The following is a 10,895-nucleotide window of genomic DNA, read 5'->3' as shown; positions in this document are numbered from 1 at the left end:
GGCCCCTTTGCCATATCAGCTGTCGCTAATCGCTCCCTCTCCCCTAGAAACAAGTAAATTCACACCTGCTATTGTAAGACGGTAGGCCAGAGGAACCCAAGTGCTCACATGGGAACACTAAGAAGTAGATGCGTTATGGAACTTACCAGTTGTACCTTGAACTCAAAATGTTCGATTGTTCCAGATGAGGCTCAAATTCACAACCTGGGCATTTCTGGAGTTCATAAAAGTACCGCACGCTGAGCGCTTGCGCCACAAGAGCAGCGCACAATCGGTCCTATCAGTGCTCCGGTCAAACAGCTTCATTTTCCGTCTCTGAATTATCGCTTTGTGATCTTTCTCCGATTTCTCCAAGAAGCGTCCAATCAAGATGCGCTTCGATAAATATCCGCAGTGAACTTTAAAAACCCTGGAATCTGAAACAAAACCCCAGAAGATAAAAACTTTTATTGATCTTATTATTAACTAAAGGACAACTTTTGATGGTGCTTTAAGGAGGATTTGGATAAAGTGTGAGACGAAACTGAGAAACTCTCCCTGGGCTGTCGTTGATTGAAGAGATGGGCGTTATTTCATTTGAAAACCGAGGCTCGGAACTTTCTGATGGAGAAGTGAGACAGAAGATTGTGGTTAGTGGCAGTTACCGGGGAGATCGAGAGCAGAGGGAGAAAAGTCAAAGTCACAGCTGTGACAGCTCAAGTGCTCTGCTTATCTGTAATATTTAAAAAAGTAATGTTCAGTACAGGGCAAACCGATTTGGTATCGGTCATCAAAAATACTAAACGATACAGGTTCAAAGGCGGATTTGTGAAGAGGGAGCGGATTTAACAGCCGGACCGAAATCATTCCACATGAATCTGAAGCGTCTTGAGAAAAACGGCAGCGCGAACTGTGATGTTCGTGTCATCACTTCAAAGACCCTCCAATTACCGACAGTATCTTTGAACGAGTTGTGCAGCAAAACCGTGAGTGAAGCCGCTTTGCATTTGTCAAACGTGTAGGTGACGATATTGGCGTTAATAAGGGTCGATTTCAATTATTTGAAATCTCGCCATACCTCTTGACCCGAAAATCGACGATAAAATCGGGTGTTTCCTGTAGGTCGTGAATTGAAGGGAAAGCCGCATCAAATAGATCTGAGAAATGAAGAGCAGAAAATGTGGATGAAATTTGCATGAGTGAAAATCCCTGTTTTTCGGAAGACTCTGTCCCCAATGGTAGAGAGGATTGATATTTCGAGCTGTTATTCACCAGCCTTAACTTTAGTAATTTCCTGTTTGCTGACAATGAGATGAGACGGAATGAACAGGTCTAACGAGCCGGTCTGTAACACAGGACAATGATTCAGTGCAGCTCGTTACCCAGTCACTGGGCTCCGTTATAGCCGCTCCTGTCAGTCACACACAAAGATAAATTGTAAATCTGAAACAGAAAGCGTTAATGTAAAACACTTAATATCAACCACCAGTTTTTCCCTCTTTCCGGCTTTTAAAACAATCTGTTTCACAGTTTGTCAAACCCAAAACAGCCTCTGGTATTTGCTGATCGAGAATTTCAGTGGAAATTGGGACCGTCACTTAGTATCGGAACAAATATACCCGCTGAGGTTTCGGGGTTGTTACTGGTTTATTTATATCAGTGAGTGACTGGTTTTAAACTAGGTGAGGATCTAAGCCTGAGGTAAGAGCCTGGAATGGACAAGAGATTCTACAATATATCAAGTTAAATTACATTGATTCCACCAACACTGTACATCACATCCCTTAAATATTGTTACCTTTTGCTATGTAAAACTGGTGTGGGTGGAAATGGGAAATAACTGAAAAAACCTTCATTGTATCAAACTTATTATGATTATACAAACAATGTACAGCCTATCCCTTAAAAAAGACTCAATGTAAAACCAGTCGCCAGTTCCAGAGCCGCTGTGCCGGTTATGTGATTTGCATCCGATTCTGACTGACTTAGTATCAGACGCGCTCCCGTCCACAGTAAACGGATGGGGCCGGATCCATAAGAGAAAAATGAGGACCGACCTCCGCATAACCTGTCCTCATAATTTAACCATTTTAGCCCCGGTATCATTCTGGTGAATCTGCGCTGCAGCCCCTCCAAGGCCAATATTTCCTTCCTGATGTTTGGTGCCCGGAGCTGAATGCAGTACTTTAAATGGGGTCTCAGCAGATATTTCTATCTGTAACATTCTCCCCCTTTGAATACCAGCTTCTTTGAGATAAAGGCCAACATCCCATGAGACATTTAAATAAATTTTTCGACCATTCCACTGGCTTTTAGCGATTTCTGTACTTGGACCCCTAAATCTCTCTGCTCCTCCACAGTTCCTCGCTTCTCACCTTTCAGAAAATACTCTGATCTATCTTGCTTCAGTCCAAAGTAGATGAACTCACACTTCTCCATATTGAAAGTTTGAACAGACTGGAACTCTTCTGTATAGAAAAGAGAAGGCTGAGGGGTGACCTGATATAGGACTTTAAGATTATGCAAGGGTTTGATAGGTTAGGCGTAGATAAGGTGTTTGCATTTGTGGAGGTGGGGACTCCAAATCATTGAGGCAATGAATATAAGGTATTCACTATTTAATTCAATATGGCATTCAAGAGGAACACATTCACCCAGAGAGTGGTTAGAATGTTCAATTCGCTCCCACAAGGAGCAGTTTAGGCGAATAGCATGGATTCGTTTACAGCGAAGCTAGAAAAACAAATGGAGGAGAAAGGTATCTAAGAGTTTGCTCACAGGGTTAGATTAAATGGGGTTGGCGGAGGCGTGTTTGCAGCATAAACACCGGCATTGTCTAGTTGGGCCGAATTGCCTGTTTCCGTGATGTACATTCTGTGTAATTCTATGTTGCTCCATCTGCCACAGTTTTGACAACTCTCTTAATTTATCAATTTCCCTTTGTAACTTTATGCTTCCATCTACACGACTCACTGCGACACCTATCTTGGTGTCAGCGACACACGTGGATACACGGCTCTCTATTCCTTCGTCTATGTCATTTATATACCGGGACTCTGTCTCCCACCTTCTAACCAACTCCCTACCAATTTCATTAGATTGCCTCAAATTCGACGCACTCTCATTGTTGTTAACAGTCTCTTATATGGTACCTTATCGAATACCTCTGGAAGTCAATATCATTTAACAACCATGGATACTCCATTATATACCACGTAAGTTACATCTTCATGAAGTTCAACTCGTTTTGTTAGACTTGCCTTACCCTTTACAAATCCATGCTTGCTCTCTCTGATCAATTCATGTTTATCCAAGTGCTCAATCTTTCTTTCCCTAATAACGGATACTGGCAACTTCCCCACAACGGATGTCAGACTAATGGGTCTATAATTTCCAACATCATCTCTGCTACCCATCCCAAATAATGGAGTGACATTGAAATTGTTTCCATCAAAGGAACAATTCCTGAATCAAGAGATTTTGAACGATCATGACGAAAGCATGTACAATTTCCTCACCTAGTCCTCTCAGTCCCCTGGGATGGTAACCATCAGGTCCTGGAGATTTGTCTATCTTTAATCTAATTATTTTCTCCATTGCCATTATTTTACTTACACTGAAACCCGTTGATTTATTTACAGTTTTCCTCATATCTCTGATATGTTAGCCTCATTTATTTCTGTGACGAACGAAGCAAAGTAAATATTTAGCAACTCGACATTTCATGATTTTCAATTACAATATCACCTCCATCTGTCTTTAAGCGGCCTACATTACTCTAAGCCTCCCTTCTTTCACTTAATATACTGGTAAAAATCTTGACTGTTGTCCTCATTTTCCCTAACAGGTTTATCTCCTTTTCCCTGTTTGGACCTCTTACGGTTTTTTATTTTCAGCACCAAAATAAACAATACTTTGCTGTAAAGTGCGTCTCAATAGTTCTTCACTTTCAGAGCGAGAATTGTCTAAACGGGTAATTTATCTAATGTAACAAACATAAGTACACATACTCATCCGTATATCAACGCATTGATGGAGACACAAAGATAAACAAAACGAGATATGTCGGCAGCATCGGGATGCACAGGTGAACGGACAAACCAAACAGACAAAGATGAAACGGTCTGAACCCCAAACCGACAGTGACGTATCGCTGATAGATATTAGTGAGAGTGAGAATCCCGACGTGGTCAGTTTTCGGTAAAATATTAAGATGTCTACGTGGCAAAGAAGCAGAATGCAAAATGGTTAGAAAGGGTTAATTAGTTAGTAACTGAGATTGGTACAGGTGGCCTGGCCTCCTGCTGGGCCATATGTTTGCGTAGTCAGCAGGTTTGCATGGTCTTATCAATGTCGAGTCTTTGATGTGATTCAAGGACTGGTCTGAATGTCTCAATGTTTATGGCAGATCAATATAGGTAACGAGCTTAGCCAAAGTTGAAAGACATTCCAGGTTGGGAGATAAGGAACAGAAGGAACAGGGAAGAACATTCCAAGTTGGAAGGTGAGGAAGTATCCCCTTTGATGTCTCACAGCAGCATGATCAGCACATGGACGATTTATGATTGGCCGGAAATAATGTAACCTCGCATGGCAACCTATGCCCGGCTTATGATTGGTGTTGACCCTCGTTAAGTATGTTCCAACCCTATTGATTTGTATAAAAACGTGTGGATTTCTGTATGTTTCTTGTTCTTGCTCTGCCAGCATAGAGGGACTCTATCAGGAGTCCAAATCAATGCTGCAGACTAAGAACCCTGCTATTAAAGTTGTGTTGAACTTTAAAATGTATTCGACCTCAGTTATTACTGAACCAGACTGAGGGGAAAGAATCCGGTTGGTCAAGAGGAGGTGGGGCTGAGCTATCATGAATGGGCGCTGTGGCTTAGTTGGTTAAAGCATCTGTCTTGTAAACAGGAGATCCTGGGTTCAACTCCCAGCAGTGCCTTGTGCAACTACTTATTTTTACCTAATTTGTGGAATTAAGCGACAAAATGGCACTTTGGAATTGGTATTTGTTCAGGTTTGAGGAGGAAACGGATATCAGATTGACTCTTCTAAAACGCCCTTTCATTGTCCAGTCAGACCTCTCATAGAATGTGTCAGCAACGGGTTAACTTAAAGACACGTTCTCGTTTTTGGGCTCGTTGAGGTCAGCGTATAATTCACGATTTGAGGTTCAAACCCGGAAGTAGTCCTAATTTGGACCGAGACTTGTGATCTTGACCTGCGGTGAAAATCTTTGCAAAGAGGAAAATGAAGTCCGCAGATCACTCCACCTGAATCTCCCGACCCCGATGAAATATATCCCAGGCTGTTAACAGAAGCAAGGAAGGAAATAACGGAGGCTCGAGTCATCATTTTCCAATCCTCTCTGGTTACAGGTGATATGCCGAAGGATTGGAGGACTGCTAAAGTTGTACTGTTGTATAAACAGGGAGAAAAGGATAGATCAAGTAATTACAGGCCAGTCAGCCGAACCTCGGTCAGGCTGAAGGTATTCTATTAAATCTACTCTGCACTTCCTCCACGGCCAATACACGGAGGAGGGGACTCTTGACTGACAAGCCTCAGATCTATCAGGAGAGGGAGACTGACCCACGCTCTCTCTTTCTTCTGGGATGTACCACTTTTGAAAAAAGGTGAATTTCTCAATATCTTTAAAAGCTCTGTCTCACTGCACATGATTTAAAGTGTATTGTGGGACGCTGTGAGTGTCTCTGTACCTGTAAACTCTCTGACTCACTGCACGGATGTTTAATGTGTACTGTAGGATAGTATGTAAGTATCTCTGTATCTTTAAACTCTCTGTCTCTCTGCACAGGTATTGAAAGTGTATTGTAGGATGGTGTGTGTGTCTTTATGCCTTTAAACTCTCTGTTTCACTGCACAACATTGACAGTGTATTGTAGGATGGTGTGAATGGGATGAGGGTCTGTGGGGCTAAGTGTAGCCGATTGGGAGCAGCGCCCGTTTGCGGGGTGAGTATTGCACGCTTGATTTTCTCTCTCCCTTCTATCTTTCTTTCTCTCTTTCTTTCTTTCACCTCCCTCTCTCCCATTCTTTCTTTCACTCTCTTTTCATTCCTCTTAATTCGTGCTTTTTCTTTCTGCCCCAGCACCTTTGTCTGTATCCTGTTTTTGTTCTCCATGTGTCTCTGCTGTATGATCCACAATTCAGACCTGCCGCTTCTTCCAGCTTTTCCTTCCTTCTACGATCATGGTCTATTTCATTGAGACTTTCCTGCGGCCTTGCCGAATCTAACATTCACTTTCACATTCTTCCGGCTTTAAGTTTGCTCTCCATCGACCGCTGTTTCTCGGGGGCACATGTCCCGTTCGCATCAATGTTCATTTGTGCATTGAAACCAATCGATACATTTCGATCTGCTCCAGAGACAAACTCTAAGAAAGCAGGGCTGGCATTCGGTCGGACAGCGCATTCTTTTCCGTGAAATTTCCATGGGGTATCTTGTGACACGGGGGATGTTAACTGAAGAACTGGGTTTTGTTTTCATGGTCGTTGGCGCTTTTCCACGAACAGTTGATGTGCGGGAGAGACGGGCGGCGCTACATAGCTGCGAAAGACGGCTGAAATGTGCATTTTTGGCAAACTGGGCGGTGCAGGAAAGTCGGAAATGTTCCGCTTGATCTTAATAGGTCTGTGGAAATTTCCGATTGAAAAGGAATGAGGAGAAATGAAAAGAGCGGCAATGGTGAAAAGGTGTCGATTACAGGAGGTTGGCCGTGAGCGAAAGGTCCTTTGAAAGTTCGGCGCGGAGGAGATTTAGTTCGGAAACGGCAGACTTTAAGCGCGTGAGGAAAGTGAAGTGTGAGCTGCGTCCTTGGGTCAAATTGGGTGTTTTCAGGAAAACAGCCATTGTGAAATCACAAAAATGAAAACAGAAAATGCTGAAAACGCTGAGCAGGTCAGGCAGCACCTGTGGAGAAAGAACCATAGGAAACGTTTCAGCTGTATGAGCTTTGTCATCCGATCTGAATGTCTTACCATGTGCGTGAAAAACTGCGCTGTTTCAGATGCTGGTTTCCATCTCTGAATTATGTGGGTTCGAATCTCACTGCTGCCAGAATTTATCGACCCTTCCATTTTCGCCGCCTCACCAAAAACACTTCTTTGATAGGAAGTGCTTTTCCGCATTGCTGGTTTACACCTGTTTGCACAATTCAGCTTAGTCTGGATTGCCACCCAACTGTTTCTTGGACGGAGGTGTTGGGACTTTAAGGGTTGATCGAGGTGAAGTATCAATCAATGTGCACATTGGCGCCCTGGTGAACCGAGTACCTCTTATAGTCAGTATAATATAAAAGATATGGACCATAATTATGAATTTCTTCTTTGCATCACACTAGGATTTATTATCAGGGAATGTACATGAGCAGGTCGATTTACGTCACGCTCCGGTCGCTTTGCATCGCCTCCGACAAATAGAATAGAATCATAGAAAGGTCACAGCACGAAAAGAGGCCATTCGGCACATCGAATCCGTGCCGGCTCTCTGCAAGTTCAATCCAGACAGACCCACTCCCCCACCCTATCCCTGTAGCCCTGTATTTTCTTTCGTTTCAAATATTTATCCAGTTCCTTATTGAAGACAATGAGTGAATCTGCCTCCACCACCCCCTCGGGCGGTGTATTCCAGATCCTAAACACTCGCTGTGTCGAAAAGTTTTTCCTCATGTCACCTTTGGTTCTTTTGCCAAACACCTTAAATCTATGTTCTCTGGTCCTTGAACATTCCGCCAATTGGAACAGTTTCTCTCTATCTACTCTGTCCAGATCCTTCATGATTTTGAATACCTCTATCAAATCTCCTCGTAACCGTCTATGTTCCAAGTAGAACAACCCCAGCTTCTCTAATCTATCCATGAAACTTATACCCCTCATCCCTGGAATCTTTACATTAAATCTCTTCTGTTGGGATTTGGTATTAACATCGCCGAATCCCCCACCATCAACATACTAGTGGTTATCATTAACCAGAAACATAACTGGACCAGCCACATACATACTGTGGTGACAAGAGCAGGTCAGAGGCTGGATATTCTGAGCCAAGTCACTCACCTTCGAATTCCCTAAAGCCGTTCAACCATCTACAAGGCGCAAGTTGAGTGAGTTGGAATCCTCATGTGATGGTCATCGACCTGAAACGTTAACTCTGTTTCTATGTCCAAAGATTCTGCCTGACCTGCTGAGGATAAACACATTCACAGTTTTCATTTCAGGTTGGCAACATAGCCAGTATTTTCATTTTGAATAAAGGAGCTTTCGCTTCTTTACGCATGCGACGAGGTGGCCGAGAGGTTAAGGCGATGGACTGCTAATCCATTGTGCTATGCACGCATGGGTTCGAATCCCATCCTCGTCGCTATTTTGTTTAAGTTTTGTTTCTCTCATTCAGTTCACCCAGAAGATCTGGTCGAAGTCCCATCCTTCTCGAAACGGCAGACCGTGGGTATTGCATTGTTTGCTGAAATCAGATACAGTTCCTTCCAGGAAGGTGTTGAGATTGTATGGTCGCGAAGTATCATTGGTGTCATTGTAAAAAGAGTAAATCTTATGGTCAACGTAAGAGAAACTTATGGACCACAATGAAGATTTATGACCGGATCATTCCGTGTGCGTGTGCGTTAAAAAGGGACGTACTGTTCGTCCCGGATTATTCCGTATCTGTGTCTGTTTAAAAGGGGTGTGCTGTAAGTCCCGGATCATTCTGTGTGCGTTTTACCCGATTTTCTTGAGACCCTTTTCCATCTGAACTGTAATGACGATCCTCTCTGGAGAAGAAGGCTCACCGCCTGTTTCGGGCAACTGGTAGGAAAAATAACAAAAACTGATGAGACCAAGTTCATTCTGATGAGCTTCCATTCCAAGCTCCGCACTCTATCCCCCATTCAGTCCCACCCCGCCTGGACATTATAATCTGCGATATTCATAAGGGAATGGAAAAGCCGAATATCACGGTTATAATTTTCTTGGTTGCTCAACACTGAATAGCTTCAATTGCAATGATTCAGAAGGTAATCATAGAATCATAGAATATTACAGCACAGAAGGAGGCCTTTCGGCCGTCGTGCCAGTGTCAGCTTTTTCGAAGATCTGACCAAATTAGACCCACACCCCAGATTTTTCCCCATAACACTGCAAATTACTCCTCTTCAATTATGTCCAATTGCCTTTTAAATGATCCAATGGAATCTGCTTCCACCATCCTTTCAGGAAGTGCGTTCCTGATCTTAACAACCCTCTGTGTGAAAAAAATTCTTCTCAATTCCCCTCTTGTTCTTTTGCCAATTATTTTAAATCTGTGATCTCTGGTTACCGACCCACTTGCCAGAGGAAACAGTTTCTCCCTACTTGCTCTTTCAAAACCCCTCATTATTTTGAATATCTCTATTAGGTCTCCCGTTAACCATCTCTGCTGTAAGGAGAACAATCCCAGCTTCTCCAATCTCTCCACATAACTGAAGTCCCTCAGCACTGGTGTCATCCAGGTCAACCTGCTCTGAATCCTCTTCAATGCCTTTTCATCCTAAAGTTTGGTGCCCAGATCTGTACAATATACTTCAGCTGAGGCCGAACCAATGATTTGTAAGGATTAGTATGATTTCCTTTTTAAATATTCAATGCCCCGATTCACAAAGCCAAGTATCCCATACGCTTTCTTAATCACCTTATTAACTTGCCCTGTTTTCTGAATATGAACCCCCAGGTTCCTCTGCTCTTAGAACCCCCCATAAATTGTTCCATTTTGATTATACTGCCTCTCCATGTTCTTCTTCCAAAAGTGCATCACTTCACACTGATCGGCGTTAAATCTGTCACGTGACTGCCCATTTCACCAGTCTATCCATCTCATCCTGAAGTCTGCTATTATCTTGCTCACTATTTACCACGTTACCAAGTTTTGTATCATCCGCAAACTTCGAAATTGTACTCCCTATTGCCACATCCAAGTCATTTATATATAACAAGAAAATCAATAATCCTAATACCGACCCCTGGGGGATCCCACTGCATATTTCTCTCCAATCAGAAAAACATCCGTTCACCACGAATCTCTGGCCTCCTATCCTTTAGCCAATTACTTGTCCACGTTTCCACCGACCCTTTAATCCCACGTGCTTCTAGTTTTCGAATAAGTCTGTAATGTGTTCATTTCTAAAATGTGTCCTCAAAATAAATATATCCCTATAATTTTATTGTTAAACAATGAGAATACAGATATTAAATCGAGTGCTAGATCGGGTTCATTCCCATTACCCGGAGGTGACGGGGTCGAAGGACGGGGAATCCCATCTGGGTTTATTTTTTACGATAACGGAGACGGAAAATAGCAAATCTCATCCCGTTGAAATCGAACAATTGGACGAAGAACCGATAGCCTTTTCCCATCCCGGGTTTGCAGACCTGGCTGTTGAAGGAAGCCTGATAAGTCCATTAGGGATCAACAGCGAAAGTGAAGAAACGCAGACAGAGATAGATAGATACATGCAAAGAAAAATAGTATAAATCTCCAATTCTGTGATTGAGCAGAATTTAAGTGGCCGCTTAAAGGAAATTCGTCGCATGCCGTGAAATCTTAGACGTGTACATAGGGCTGGATTCTTACATTATTTCTGAAAAAAGTAAACACTGCCTGATAACTACAGCTCTTATTTATTTGACCATTTTACAGTGGCGGTTTGAAGTGATTTCGAATCTCAGTGAATTTCCAGACCATGCTTGACCCACTCGTTTGGTCACCCACAGGTAGCACGCGGTTGGAGACTGCGCAGGCTCATCACAGGAACTCTGCCAGACTGCATGTTCCAGACTTGTATCCAACGCTACACGTGCAGACTGCAGCCGTGTGTGGATTGGTGGTTGAGTGCAGAACCCTCGCCTGCCGACGGGAA

At 43.1% G+C, this 10,895-nt stretch overlaps 2 non-coding genes across 2 annotated transcripts; both read left to right on the top strand.

Annotated features, from left to right (window-relative positions):
* Nucleotides 1–4,853: 4,853 nt before the first annotated feature.
* On the top strand, nucleotides 4,854–4,927 carry trnat-ugu (transfer RNA threonine (anticodon UGU)). Its single transcript has one exon. It is a non-coding gene; the product is annotated as a tRNA-Thr (tRNA).
* Nucleotides 4,928–8,283: 3,356 nt separating this feature from the next.
* On the top strand, nucleotides 8,284–8,365 carry trnas-gcu (transfer RNA serine (anticodon GCU)). The gene has a single exon. It is a non-coding gene; the product is annotated as a tRNA-Ser (tRNA).
* Nucleotides 8,366–10,895: the final 2,530 nt, after the last annotated feature.

Source organism: Heptranchias perlo, chromosome 20, assembly GCF_035084215.1.
Source record: "Heptranchias perlo isolate sHepPer1 chromosome 20, sHepPer1.hap1, whole genome shotgun sequence".
Taxonomy (NCBI): Eukaryota; Metazoa; Chordata; class Chondrichthyes; order Hexanchiformes; family Hexanchidae; genus Heptranchias; species Heptranchias perlo.
Note: the sequence above shows the minus strand (reverse complement) of the source record. Positions and strands in the feature narration are given on the sequence as shown.